The 15557-nt window shown below is 44.6% G+C and overlaps 1 protein-coding gene across 5 annotated transcripts in view; it reads right to left on the bottom strand.

The window, feature by feature from the left end:
* The window catches only part of CARNS1 (carnosine synthase 1), a 97696-nt gene that overhangs the window by 55470 nt on the left and 26669 nt on the right, over nucleotides 1-15557 (bottom strand). Inside the window, exon 1 of one of the 5 annotated variants that reach the window (XM_033919998.1) lies at nucleotides 6044-6067. The exons of the other annotated variants lie outside the window; for them this stretch is intronic. The gene's annotated coding sequence lies outside the window, so the exon portion shown is untranslated. Of the gene's footprint in view, nucleotides 1-6043; nucleotides 6068-15557 lie in introns of those variants that run through there. 5 annotated transcript variants of the gene reach the window in all.

The raw sequence follows: 15557 nt of genomic DNA, 5'->3' as shown, positions 1-15557 counted from the left end.
CGCAGAGGGTGGTGGACACATGGAACGCGCTTCCGGAGGAAGTGATAGGCCAGAACTCTGTACAGGGGTTCAAGAAGGGTTTGGATAGGTTCCTGGAGGATAAAGGGATAGAGGGGTACAGATAGAACTTGAGGTAGGTTATAAAAGTGGTCAGAAACCACTTCACAGGTCACAGACCTGATGGGCCGCCGCGGGAGCGGACCGCTGGGCGAGATGGACCTCGGTCTGACCCAGTGGAGGCAACTTCTTATGTTCTTATGTTCTTAAGCTATGTTGATGTTACTGAAGTCCCAGCAATTTTTGCACGTTAAAAATGTTCGAGCTAAAACACAGTAAAATAATGTCATTCAAACAATCTAATATAATAAAACCCTAAGCCGCACATGCGCACTCCCACCTGCGTGCGTCCGTTTTCCGTGAGATGTAGGACCCCGCAGGTAGGAGTGCGCATGCGTGCTTAGGGTTCTGTTTTTTCGGTCTGGCCTGCTCCCTGTTCGCCTTGCGGTATCGTATTTTTTAGTTGAAAGACGCGGCGGTGGCTCCTCTCACGATCCCCACCTGCGTCGGACTTCCGACGCAGGTGGGGATCATGAGAGGAGCTGCCGCCGCATCTTTCAACTAAAAAATACAATACCGCAAGGCGAGCAGGGAGCAGGCCAGACCGAAGCTCCAAATTTAACTGCCAGTTGGCCGACTCCCTTGTCGGAGTTATTTTTCAGTTTACAGGTGCCGCCGCGGCTCCTGTCACGAGCCGCACCTGCTTCAGAGAAGACTTCCGATGCAGGCGGGGATCATTAGAGGAGCTGCGGCGGCACCTTTAAACTGAAAAATAACTCTGGCAAGGGAGTCAGCCAGACCATTCCTACCCTGAGTACTGAGCTGTGCTTTTGTTTAAGAATGCAATAATCGGATCTGCTTATAAATGAACTTATTCTATGAAAGAATCGCCAACTAAGTGAGGCCCAGATGTAGGATTTCTAGACTAAGCTTTTAGCCTGGGTGAGAAGGAGAGCTTTGAATCTTCTGCCCTCTTGATTTATGAGGTGAAGAGTGTGCTCAGCTGAGTAGCCCCAGAGCTGCTAATTGAAGGAGCTTGAAGAGAGAAATAAGTCACGGTTTGTTGTCATCTCCTGGAAATGGTTTACACTATTTATCTCACTCATTTTGGAACTGTAGCTACTTTTAGCTTAATGTTTAATGTTCGAAGCATTAAACTTAAGGTAAGAGTAGCCCAATAGAGCAAACAGGCTGAGAACCAGGACACGAGAAGGAGGCACTAGGGGCACTAATTACATAGAAAGGAGACACTGGGGGCACTAAGGACACAGTACGGAGGCACTGGGGCACAAGGACACAGTACGGAGGCACTGGGGCACTGTGGGCATTATGGACACAGGAAGGAGGTACTGGGGGCACTAAGGACATAGGAAGGGGCACTAAGGACATGGGAAGGAGGCACTGGGGGCACTAAGGACATAGGAAGGGGCACTAAGGACATAGGAAGGAGGCACTGAGGGCACTAAGGACATAGGGAGAGACACAGACAGAAAAAATGACAGACAGGCAGCGTCCAAGGACAAAGAAAAAAAAACTAGACAGACAGACATCTTCTCTAGCACCCGTTAATGTAACGGGCTTAAAGACTAGTACAGTTAATAATGTGTTATATTAGAATTTCAGAGACACTGTGAATGCTCAGAGGGGCTGATTCTGTAAGCCTAGGGTAACCAGACATCTGGATTTTCAAAACCCGGCACTTTGACGAGAGCAGGCAGTGGGGGGCGGGGCTGAGGCGTAACAGGGCAGGGATGGGTGGAGCTGGGCGGGGCTGGGTGCAGGTCTAGGAGGGGTCCAGATTTTACTTTAGTAAAATCCGGCAACCCTAAGTAAGCGGCGCCTGCCGTGTGTCACTCTTGGACTGGCACCGTTTATAGCATCATGGCTAGCGAGGAGCCTAGGTGCCAGAAATGTAGGCCAGGGTTATACAGGCTGGCATTAACCAGAGCCTAGGATCCTTGCAGCGGTGCCTAGTGACTCTGAAGTCCAGCACCACCCCTAAACATGCCCACTTCCGGAATTTGGCATCCCTAAGCTCCAGTCCAGGAGGCCCCCCCTAGTGGCGCCTAATTTTTAAAAAATCTGTTTTTAATTGGTTTTCAATGGCGTGATCGATTATTGTGCCAATTAAAACACTTATGTTAGTGTTTATGCAGGCACACTTATGTTAGTGATTATGCAGGCACAATCTAGGCGTCTGCCTTGCTGATTGGTCCCTGTGGCAGGTGGTCCCAGATCATCTGCAGTACTTCCTGGAGTTCAGCGACTGTTTGTGGCTTTGGGTGGAGCTTATGCTAGGCCTCCAACATTGCTCTCCAGACAAAGCTCTATATCAGTGGACTCAAACTCTAACCCTTTGCAGGGCCACATTTTGGATTTGTAGGTTCTTGGAGGGCCTCAGAAAATATAGTTAATGTCTTATTAAAGGACACGTCAGGGGGTCTGGACGGCTTTTCAAAACCTGCCACTTTGTCCAGGTTTTGAAAAGCTTCCAGCTAGCAGCGACGTCAGGACGGCATCTCGGAGAAATCGAAAGGGGAGAGGTTTAGAACAAACGCCAGGAAGTTCTTTTTCACCCAGAGGGTGGTGGGTACATGGAACGCGCTTCCGGAGGCTGTGGTAGGCAGGAGCACGTTACAGGGCTTCAAAGAAGGTTTGGATAGGTTCCTAGAGGACAAAGGGATTGAGGGGTACAGATAGGAGTAGAGGTAGGTTATAGAAATAGGCAGGGACCACTGCTCAGGGGTGTCAGGTCAAAAGCGCGCTGGGACAAAGGCGCGCCCAGACAATTGAGCGCAGCTCGCGCCACCGCGCCGCTCTAAATTACTGTTTTTAGTGCTCCGACGAGGGGAGTGTGTGGGGGGAACCCCCCAGTTTACTTAATAGACATCGCGCCGCGTTGTGGGGGGTGTGGGGGGTTGTAACCCCCCACATTTTACTGAAAACTTCACTTTTTCCCTGTTTTTAGGGAAAAAGTTCAGTTTACAGTAAAATGTGGAGGGTTACAACCCCCAAACCCCCAATAACGCCAGCGCGATGTCTATTAAGTAAACTGGGGGGGTTCCCCAACAAAACCCCCCCGTCGGAGCCCCTAAAAACTGTAATTTAGAGCAGAGCAGCGGCGCACGCTGCGCTCAATTGTCGGCGCGCGCTTTTGTCTTTCGCGCCGTTGTCTATGAACCCTGCTCAGGCAATAGGCCTGATGGGCCACCGCGGGAGCTGACCGCTGGGCGAGATGGACCTCTGGTCTGCCTCAGCGGAGGCAACTTCTTATGTTCTTATGTTCTTATCTGTGCATGCCCGGATGCCACCCAGCAATGTCACAGGCATGTGCGTGACGTCATCACGTCACACCAGCGCATGCCCAGATGCCCTCCCGACAAGCGAACAGGTTGAGGGGGCGGGGCAGGGGGGCAGAACGGGACATGACTCGGGTGGAACAGGGCGTAGCTGCGCGGTCCTAGGGGCGGGGCCATGGGTCCAGATTTTTGTTACGGAAAATCTGGTAACCCTGTATATATCACTGTGACATCATTAACAGTAAGCTCGCATACCATTTTTTTTTTCTTTTCAAATAATGGTGGGTTTATCCTGCAAATATTTTTGATTGCTCAAAAAGTGGGTGGTCAAGCTAAAAACGTCTGTAGTAAGGATTACCAGATGTCCAGGAAAACCAGGACATGTCCTCTTTTAGAGGAATGTCTGGGTTCCTGGACGGACTTTCCAAAACCCGGCAGGAACGATTCAGACCAGACAGTTCTCAATCATGCTTTTTCTATGACTGTTGAGTAAGTGATACAATGCAAAAACTATGACGAAGGATGCTGTATCAGTCAAACAAGGGAAAATTGAATGGCATGTATCACATATCATTACATATTACAGAGAAAAAGGGTTCATAGACAAAAGCGCACGACGACAAAGGCGCGCCGACAACCCAGCGCAGACAACTGAGCACAAGGCGGAAGCGCGCCGAAGAAAAACAATATTTTAAGGGGCTCCGATGGGGGGGTGTTGGTGGGGAACCTCTCCACTTTACTTAACAGAGATCGCGCCGGCGTTGTGGGTTTGGGGGGTTGTAATCCTCTAACAGCAAAGGTGTTGAAGACGGGAAGTGAGGTAATTAGAAATATCACAGCAAAACAAACCCTGGAAGAAATTATTTTATGAAATTTTGGAAGATTTACCCTTACGAGTGAGGGTTTGTTTTGCTGGGTTGTAATCCACCTCATTTACTGGAAACAACTTTTTCTCTCTTTTTTAGGGAAAAAGTGAAGTTTTCAGTATAATGTGGGGGGTTACAACCCCCCAACCCCCCCCAATGCCAGCGCGATCTCTGTTCCCCCCAACCCCCCATCGGAGCCCTTTAAAATACTGTTTTTCTTCGGCGCGCTTCCGCCTTGCGGTGCCTTTGTCGTCGCGCGCTTTTGACCTGTCACCGAGAAAAAGAGCATGATAACATTTTCCAGAGAAAGATGACTCCCTTAGGGACCCTTTTACTAAGCTGTGTTAAAAAGTGGAGTGCAGTAGCCCTGGCGCAGAGCTTTCCTGCACTTTCAGGCTGTCTGCTCCTGGCAGCCCTCATACCAGTTTTTATGGTTTAGATCAGGGGTGTCCAACCTTTTGGCTTCCCTGGGCTGCATTGGCTGAAAAAAAAAATTTTTTTCTGGGGCCGCACAAGTGCGCAAACGCTGCAGCAAGACAGAGGAGGGAGCCGGCAAGACAGTAAACACCCGGAGGCAGCAGAGGAAAACACTGCATCACCCTCGACCGGGGCCGCACAAAACGCTTCATGGGGCCGCAGGTTGGACACCCCTGGTTTAGATCTAAAATTTGTTGCATGCTGTTCTCACTTAGAATTTAAGAGACTCAGTCACTTCCTGCCATGCCATGATAGGCTGCGAAAATTGACCCAACCGTCTCCAAACTGCTGACCAAAACAACAAGACATCAAAGTTTTCCGAAAAGAAATCAAAACTCTTCTATTCAAAAAACACCTTCCATCTTTCTAACCTACACGCACACGCATACCCCTTCATAAACACCACCCCTATAGTATCCCCTAGCGGCAGGGGTGTCCAATGTCGGTCCTCGAGGGCCGCAGTCCAGTCGGATTTTCAGGATTTCCCCAATGAATATACATGAGGTCTATTTGCATGCACTGCTTTCATTTTATGCTAATAGATCTCATGCATATTCATTGGGGAAATCCTGAAAACCCGACTGGATTGCGGCCCTCGAGGACCGACATTGGACACCCCTGCGGGCCTAGCCAAACTCTTCAAACCTTCCCCAAAATCATATTCAGAAACCTAAAAATACAACCTCCATCCGGGATCAGAATATTGCTTCTCTTAACGCTATGTAAGCAACCTCCATCCGTAGCCAGAATATTCCTTCCCTCAACGTTATGTAATAATCTTCCTAATTTGTATGTATTGCTATTGATATGTAAACTTGATATGTATATGTTATATATCTGATATGTAAACTCCCTGGAAATGTCCAGTTTTCACCCAATTTTGTAATCCGCTTAGAACCGCAAGGCACAGGCGGAATAGAAATCTCTAATGTAATGTAATGTAATATGTGAGCAATCCACTGTGTATACAGTAAAGGGTTAATAATAAATATAGTTGCTCCACTTAGTAATTTGAGAGCACTATCTCGACGGAAGTAAAAGCCTCAGGTATTATCTTGGTAGAGCATAAATGCTCAGACCTCCTCCACCCACATCATTGGCAAAAAAACGTCCGAGGAGAATGAGCTGGTACCACTAATCCGTTTTAGTGCAGGACTAAGATAACCAGCTGTATAAGTGATACAATACTTTAGCCAACGTTTCACGGTACACGACCGTTTCTTCAGGGCTTTATCGATTTTCACTTTCCCACACGAGTCTGTAAAAACAAGTCTATTCAGATGTTTTATGTATCTCCTTCTTTTCCCTTAATATCTAATAGATATATCTAACCACGGTACTCACTGCGTTGCCCGCTTCCTCTCTCTCACCAGCTTCCTGTCGCTGTAGTGGTTTCTCTTGCTTAATTTAAAGAGAGCTTCACCAATCAATCTACTCCACGTCACTTACGAGGGGGACGTTGGCTACTCTTCACTGATTGGCTGGCTCAGTCAGAGCTGTCCTGGATAGATCTTCTCAGAAACGCGGTTTTTTTTTCTAAAGTAGTATACTTTACAGATCACAACTCTAGTAGAAATAATACCAGTCAATACACATATTTAAACCTTTAGGTATTACGGAGTCGAGTTCATAAATCCATCGTTGTTCCTTTTGCTCAGTGGTTCCCAAACCTGTCCTGGGGGACCCCCAGCCAGTCAGGTTTTCAAGATATCCCTAATGAATATGCATGAGAGAGATTTGCATACCTGTCATTTCCATTATATGCAAATCTCTCTCATGCATATTCATTAGGGATATCTTGAAAACCTGACTGGCTGGGGGTCCCCCAGGACACGTTTGGGAACCACTGCTTTTGCTGAAGATATAACTGTCTATTGCCCCCCCTCCCTCTCCCCCCCCCCCCCCCCCGTTTATCGTGTTCTACATCAGTGGTTCCCAACCCTGTCCTGGAGGACCACCAGGCCAGTTGGGTTTTCAGGATAGCCCTAATGAATATGCATGAGAGAGATATGCATATAATGGAGATGCCAGGCATGCAAATCTGCTCCATGCATATTCATTAGGGTTATCCTGAAAACCTGACTGGCCTGGTGGTCCTCCAGGACAGGGTTGGGAACCACTGTTCTACATGATCAAGCACATAAGAATGGAGCTGAAAAAAATCATGATTATATTCTAGAAGACAATGTTGCACCATCGGGGCTTGTGTGGTTTTCCTATTAATTGCACTTCTATGCTCATTGACCGGATCCTTAGTTGTCTACTCGTTTGACCTACATAAACTTAGAGCATGGACACACTATACCAGGGGTAGGGAACTCCGGTCCTCGAGAGCCGTAGTCCAGTCGGGTATTCAGGATTTCCCCAATGAATATGCATTGAAAGCAGTGCATGCAAATAGATCTCATGCATATTCACTGGGGAAATCCTGAAAACACGACTGGACTACGGCTCTCGAGGACCAGAGTTCCCTACCCCTGCACTATACAATATATTACAAATTCAGTAATGCATGTTATCTCAGTGGTCCCCAACCCTGTCCTGGAGGACCACCAGGCCAATCGGGTTTTCAGGCTAGCCCTAATGAATATGCATGGAGCAGATTTGCATGCCTGTCACTTCCATTATACGCAAATCTCTCTCATGCATATTCATGGGGACCACTGTGTTATCTCATATTTAAATGTATATCTCTTCTGGTTTATAATAATAATAATAATAACCTTATTGCAGTGTGCCAAGGTTGTATTCTAGCTCTACTGTCTTTATCCTTCAGTACAGCGGAGCTGAGCTGTTCTTTTAAATTCACTCCCCTTCTTCTTTTTTTTTTTATTTATTATAATTTTCAAAATTACATAAGTATACAAAGTATAAGAATGGATAAATGTAAATGTTTGATTAAATATCAGGAAAAAGATTATATTTTTTGGGGATCTATTACAACTTGATCAATTTTTATTAGTTCAAGAATCTCATAAGTAATAACTGATAGTTACTGATTTTCTTTTGGAGTTAATTGGAAATACCAGTAGAATAAAGGAAAGGGAATTTTTTTTTTTTTTTTAAGAATTGTACTTGTATGACTATTACTTGGAATTTCTTTAAATATTGATTATCTTTATTTCGTTCAAATATGGTAACCTTCCTAAATGTGAGCTAGAAGGTAAATGTGTAAAGTAACTGAAGTTGATTGATATAATCTTATTTTTATCCATTCTTATACTTTGTATACTTATGTAATTTTAAATTCACTCCCCTTCTATAGGCTAATCTTAGACTGCGCTTTTTAAACGGTGGCAACATCTGTATTAAAGGCCAATGTTTATGAAGGATTCTGCCCGCTTGATGGGATTTCTGACCAAATTTGACTGTACATGTCATTGTTTTATCTATTGCTGATAGCCCCTTATCAATAAACATTACGGGCTCCTTTTACGAAGCCGCGTGAGCAGTTTAACGCGTGTAATAGCGTGCGCTAAACTGACGGCCGCGCTAGACGCTAACGCCGGCATTGAGCCGGCGTTAGTTCTAGCCGCGAAGCGTGGGTTTAGCGCGTGCTACAAAGCTTCATAAAGGAGCCCTAAGTCTCTATCGGCATATAACGCTCTATGATAGACTTGATTAGGGTAGCCTCGTTGTTTTAATTTTTTTCTTCAGGATTTTAGATTGTGTTTTATATTCAACCACAGTGCCACAGAGCCGTTTATAGCTCAAAAACTGTGAAATCGGTAAATTATTTTTCAAATGTTGTGGATGAAAACTCGCATAATGTAAAAACGTGTTTCTGTCCGTTTCCTTTCTGTGTACTGTGGTGAATAATTCCATATCGTGTCGTATGATCTTAACATCCAGGAATGTTATGTTGTTTGTATCACATTGCATACCAAACTTTATGTTCAGGTGGCAACTGTTCAGCCATGTTAGAAACTTCTAGATGTACACGATCGCCATTCCAAATAAAGAACGCGTCATCTCTAAATCTAGGCCAGTGGGAAAACATCTTAATGAAAGGATTTTCTAAAAGCCACTTTATTTCAAAATCAGATATAAATAAGTTAGCAATTGATGGTTTCATCGTGGCTCCCGTGGCCACCCCCCCATCTGTTGTGTGTAGTATTTTCCTTCAAATGTGAAAAAATTTTCACACATATACTTGTTTTTACAGACTTGTGTGGGAAAGTGAAAATCGATAAAGCCCTGAAGAAACGGTCGTGTACGGTGAAACGTTGGCTAAAGTATTGTATTCTTAATTATTTTATTAATTTTCAAATGACATACCAAGTAATCACTTGTACAGAAAGTTAGTTAGTATAGATACGACCTATATCCAATATAAATCATATTCAATCTAAATAAAAAGAGAAAAATACAGGAAAATTCTTTCAACCAACTCAACTCAAGTCCTCAAAGGCTAAAGTATTGTATCACTTATACAGCTGGTTATCTTAGTCCTGCACTAAAATGGATTAGTGGTACCAGTCCATTCTCCCCGGAAGTTTTTCGCCAATGATGTGGGTGGAGGAGGTCTGAGCATTTATGCTCTACCATGATAATACCTGAGGCTTTTTCTTCCGTCGACATAGTGCTCTCAAATTACTAAGTGGAGCATCTATATTTATTATTATTATTTATTTACCCCCTTCCACCATTTTAAATAGTAAAGTATAGGGTTACCATATTTCTTCCTGCAAAAAGAGGACCTGTGACCCCGCTCCCAGCCACACCCCCTTCGGAAATATTTCATCACTGAAACGTGTTGCAAGAGGATGTGGTAAGAGCGGTTAATGTAGCTGGTTTAAAAAAAATGGTTTGGACAAAGTTCCTGGAGGAAAAGTCCATAATCTGCTGTTGAGACAGACTTGGGAGAAGCCAATGCTTGCCCTGGATTGGCGGCATGGAATGCTGCTACTATTTGGGTTTTTACCAGGTACTTGTGACTTGCCCCCTCTTTAACTAACGTGTTGCGCGGGGGTTGGATTGGCCTCCATGAATACCGGATACGGGGCTTGATGGACCACTGGCCTGACTCGGTAAGGCTATTCTGATGTTCTTATGGATTAAGTTAGTCTGATGAAAAGATGCCACCTACAACTTATACGGCAACCACAACCATTTGCTCTAATGAGTTGCAAAAACATTGACAGAAAACAAATTGTGCTCCTTCCCAAACACAGAACCGCTGACTCTATCTGTGGCTTACAGATGCTGATTAACATGCAAGCAAAGCACACTCCCTCAGGGAGACTATTTGCACGCCTTATTGAGTTTGCAAAAGCTTTTGATTCCGTTTGGCACCCTGGCCCAGTGGTGATGTTGTGCCAGGTCACTGATCCGGAAAATAGATCCTTCCTGAACTTGCATCCTTTTCTCCACTGCGACGGAGTGGAAGGCACGAGCCCCAGCTTGCCCTGACCTAATTCTTCTTTTTTTTTCTTTTCAGTAAAAGAAATAACCACTGCCCTCTCCTTAAACTTATACTACACAACGAGTCTGCAATCAAAACCTACGGTGCAAATGATTAGTTCCCCTACTCACGCAGGCAAAGTGCTCTAAATTCTCGAAAGGTCACCAAAATGTAGGCGCCAGGATGACGTACGCTAGGGGCCATATCTATAATGGCAGTTGTGCATGCAACTGCCCTTATAGGATGCTAACAGATTTAAATCAGCTCAGTAATCTATGAAAGTCATCGGTCTCATGTAAATATCTTATAAATATTAATTGAATTTTGAAAAATTGAATTTTGAAAATTCAATTAATGTTTATAAGATATTTACACGAGACCGATGATGATTTGGGTGCCACTACTCTGTATGTTTAAAAGTTTGGATACATACAGATTCTCTGTATGAAGATTTCTTGACTTTCTACATATAGGTTTTGTATCCATAAGACTCTGCTGTGTGTCGGTACTTATCGGATGCTGGCATAAGTCCATATTTATGCCTCTAACATTAGGTGCAGATGACACAAAGCTATGCCGGCCCATCAAATCGCCGAAGGACAGTGAGGAACTCCAGAGTGATTTGAGCCGATTGGAGAATTGGGCAGATAAATGGCAGATTAAGTTTAATGTGGAAAAATGCAAAGTGATGCACTTAGGCAGAAAAAATAAGGAACACAAGTATAGTATGTCGGGTGCAACTCTGGGAAAATCTGAACAGGAAAAGGACCTGGGGTATTAATCGATAGGACACTGAAGCTGTCGGCATAATGCACGGCAGCAGCAAAGAACGCAAATAGAATGCTAGGCATAATAAAGAAGGGAATCACGAGTAGATTGGAGAAAGTCATAATGCCGCTTTATAAAGCGATGGTCAGACCGCACTTGGAATACTGCGTCCAGCATTGGTCTCCATACCTAAAGAAGGATATAAAACTGCTAGAGAGGGTGCAGAGACGAGCAACAAAGCTGGTGAAAGGTATGGAGAACCTGGATTACGAGGAAAGACTTAAGAGACTGGGGTTGTTCTCCCTTGAGAAGAGGAGACTGCGAGGGGATATGGTCGAGACTTTCAAAATACTGAAAGGAATCGACAAAATAGAGCAGGAAAAAACATTATTTACAATGTCCATTGTGACACGGATAAGAGGACTTGGACTGAAGCTAAGGGGGGACAAGTTCAGGACAAATATCAGGAAGTTCTGCTTCACGCAACGAGTGGTGGACACCTGGAATGCTCTCCCAGAAGAGGTAATTGCGGAATCCACCGTTCTAGGATTTAAGGGTAAGTTAGATGTACATCTCCTTATAAGTGGCATGAAGTGACATGGGTAAGGGTAAGCTAGATGCACTTCTCTTTACGAGAAGTTTAGAGCGATCTGGGGACTAAAACTATGCCAGGGTACACCTGGCGGGGCCACCACATGTGCGGATCGCCGGACTTGATGGACCTAGGGTCTGTTCCGGAGATGGCGCTTCTTATGTTCTTATGTATGTATGCCAGCTCCATGACTGGTATAAATCCTGATGTTTAATTGCATCACGAAAATATAATCAAACCAATAATAAATTATCATAGTGATACCAAAGTTGTTCTTCATGACAAAAGGGGATGGGGGGGGGGGGGGAGGGACTTGATATACTGCCTTTTCTGTGTGGTTACAATCAAAGATATTTACTTATTTTAGACAGGTACTGTACTTACATTGTACCTTGGGCAATGAAGTGTTAAATGACTTGCCCAGAGTCACAAGGAGCTGCAGTGGGAATCCAACCCAGAACCTCAGGGTGCGGAGGCAGCTGCTGTAACCACTAGGCCACTCCTCCTCTCCAAAGGTGCCTCAAAGGTAGTTCCACACATAGGGCAAACTATCACTTATGATGATTTCCATTACAAGCTTCCTTAGTTTAGGGGGTGAAGAACTTATGTGCACGACAGAAGAGCGGGACTTGGGTGTGATTGCATGTGATGACCTTAAGATGGCCGAACAGGTTGAAAAGGTGATGGCGGAAGCTAGAAGAACATAAGAATTGCCGCTGCTGGGTGAGAACAGTGGTCCATCTTGCCAAGCAGTCTGCTCACGTGGCGGCCCCCAGGTCAAAGACCAGTGCTCTAAATGAGTCCAGCCTCACCTGCATACGTTCCGGTTCAGCAGGAACTTGTCTAACTTTGTCTTGAATCCCTGGAGGGTGTTTTCCCCTACCACAGACTCTGGAAGAGCGTTCCAGTTTTCCACTACTCTCTGGGTGAAGAAGAACTTCCTTACGTTTGTACGGAATCTAGCCCCTTTTTAACCCTTTCAGGACCATAAGGATCGTAGGCCAATTTTTGTGGTTTTGACGACATTTTTATGGTAAAAAGGGCTTGCAGATGCCAAAAAATTGATTTTTTTTTTGTGAAATATCATTATTTTTATTTAAAAAATCACACTTCTGGCTTATGGACAGTGTGGCAAGTGAATCTTCTCGTCAATCTGGCAACGACGCTAATGAATGAATGTCGGAACCAGTTTGTTTACATAAAGGCAGTATCATATGGAATCCGTACATATCAAATTTAGAACTGTAGACTATCCCAATCAAAATTTATAGGACTTTAAAGTTATGGGACAAATATGTCCCTTGGTCCTGAAAGGGCTACGGATGGTAGGGTGCATAGGGATAGGTATGGCCAGTAGGAAAAAGGAGGTATTGATGCCTCTGTATAAGACTCTGGTGAGACCTCATTTAGAATATTGTGTACAATTCTGGAGACCGCACCTTCAAAAAGATATAAAAAGGATGGAGTCGGTCCAGAGGAAGGCTACTAAAATGGTGTGTGGTCTTCGTCATAAGGCATATGGGGACAGACTTAAAGGTGTTAATCTGTATACTTTGGAGGAAAGGCAGGATAGGGGAGATATGATAGAGACGTTTAAATACCTAAATGCGTTTGGGTTGAGTCTCATTTGAAAGGAAACTGCAATGAGAGGGCTTAGGATGAAGTTAAGAGGTGATAGGCTCAGGAGTAATCTAAGGAAATACTTTTTTACAGAAAGGGTGGTAGATGCGTGGAACAGTCTCCCAGAAAAGGTGGCGGAGACAGAGACTGTGTTGGAATTCAAGAAAGCCTGGGATAGGCACGTGGGATCTTTTGGAGAGAGAAAGAGATAATGGTTACTGCGGCTGGGCAGACTAGATGGGCCATTTGGCCTTTATCTGCCATCATGTTTTCTATGTTTAAGTGGTCCCATAACATGTCATAGAAGCATAGAAAATGACGGCAGAAAAGGGCCACGGCCCATCTAGTCTGCCCACACCAATGACCCACCCCCTAACTTCCTCCATGCCAATCCCATCTTTTCTTAAAATCTGGCACGCTGCTGGCCTCAATTACCTGTAGTGGAAGATTATTCCAGCGATCAACCACTCTTTCGGTGAAAAAATATTTTCTAGTGTCGCCATGAAATGTCCCACTCCTGATTTTCAAAGGGTGGGAAATTTCATGGCGACACCAGAAAATATGTCATGTATTCCTTTAAATGTTTAAATAATCTTGTTACTCCAAATGTTCAAAAACTCATAACCCATAATAATAAGAACATAAGAACATAAGAACATAAGAAGCGCCATCTCCGGATCAGACCTTCGGTCCATCAAGTCCGGCGATCCGCACACGCGGAGGCCCTGCCAGGTATACACCTGGCTTACCCTATAGCCAACCATATCTCTATATGCCTCTCTCAAGGAGATATGCATCTAGTTTGCCCTTGAAGCCTAGGACTGTCGATTCTGCAATAATCTCCCCTGGGAGAGTATTCCAGATGTCAACCACTCTCTGTGTGAAGCAGAACTTTCTGACATTAGTCCTGAACTTGCCCCCCCTTAGCTTCATTTCATGTCCTCTTGTCCGTGTCAAATTGGACAATGTAAATAATCTTCTCTGCTCTATTTTGTCGATTCCTTTCAGTATTTTGAAGGTTTCGATCATATCCCCACGCAGTCTCCTTTTCTCAAGGGAGAACAATCCCAGTGTTTTAAGTCGATCCTCATATTCCAGTTTCTCCATACCCTTCACTAGTTTGGTTGCTCGTCTCTGCACCCTCTCCAGCAGTTTTATATCCTTCTTTAGGTAGGGAGACCAATGTTGGACGCAGTATTCCAAGTGGGGTCTGACCATTGCCCTATAAAGCGGCATTATAACTTTCTCCGATCTACTCGAGATTCCTTTCTTTATCATGCCCAACATTCTATTTGCCTTCTTTGCCGCTGCCGCGCATTGTGCTGACGGCTTCAGGGTCCTATCTATCAGTACACCCAGATCCCTTTCTTGTACACTTTTTCCCAGACTTGCACCTGACATTCTGTACTCATATTCCTTATTCTTACTACCTAAATGCATTACCTTGCATTTCTCCACGTTGAACTTCATCTGCCATTTCTCCGCCCATTTTTCTAACCGACACAAATCGCTCTGGAGTTCCTCACTATCCTCCTGCGATCTGATTGCCCGGCAGAGTTTTGTGTCATCTGCAAACTTGATGATCTCACTGGATGTTCCGTTTTCCAAGTCATTGATATAAATATTAAAAAGGATCGGTCCAAGTACTGAGCCCTGGGGTACACCACTAGTCACTATCTCCCAGTCGGAGAACTTCCCATTAATGCCCACTCTCTGCTTCCTGTTATCTTGTCCCTATTCGCGATTCTGATGATATTTCAAAACTGCTGGGATGTTAACTATTGCCAAGTTCCAACTACTTCTGACATACATGTTTTGCTAAATACTGCATCAGGGCAAAGCTCTTCAGCATCACATCTTCACACACATTCAAACAGCATTTAATTGTAGGCAGTTTGGTGTGTAAAATACTGGTATTCTATAACCTGGGCATGTAACTGCCTGACACGCCCCCGATTCACTCAAGCCCCTCCCAGGCCCACACCTCCCTTGAATTTGTGTGTGCTGGAATTTCAGCACACAACTTATAGAATACTAAGTGTCGCTCCATGGTGCGACCTCATCTGGAGTATCGCATTCAATTCTGGTCTCCTTATCTGAAGAAAGATATAGTGGCACAAGAAAAGGTTCAAAGAAGAGCGACCAAGATGGTAAAGGGGATGGAACTCCTCTCGTATGAGGAAAGACTAAAAAGGCTAGGGCTCTTCAGTTTGGAAAAGAGACGGCTGAGGGGAGATAGGATGGAAGTCTACAAAATCCTGAGTGGAGTAGATCGGATACAAGTGGATCGATTTTTCACTCTGTCAAAAATTACAAAGACTAGGGGACACTCGATGAGTTACAGGGAAATACTCTTAAAACCAATAGGAGGAAATTTTTTTTCAGTCAGAGAATAGTTAAGCTCTGGAACGCATTGCCCAGAGGTTGTAGTAAGAGCGGATAGCGTAGCTGGTTTTAAGAAAGGTTTGGACAAG

Source organism: Geotrypetes seraphini, chromosome 14, assembly GCF_902459505.1.
Source record: "Geotrypetes seraphini chromosome 14, aGeoSer1.1, whole genome shotgun sequence".
NCBI classification, from domain to species: domain Eukaryota; kingdom Metazoa; phylum Chordata; class Amphibia; order Gymnophiona; family Dermophiidae; genus Geotrypetes; species Geotrypetes seraphini.
Note: the sequence above shows the minus strand (reverse complement) of the source record. Positions and strands in the feature narration are given on the sequence as shown.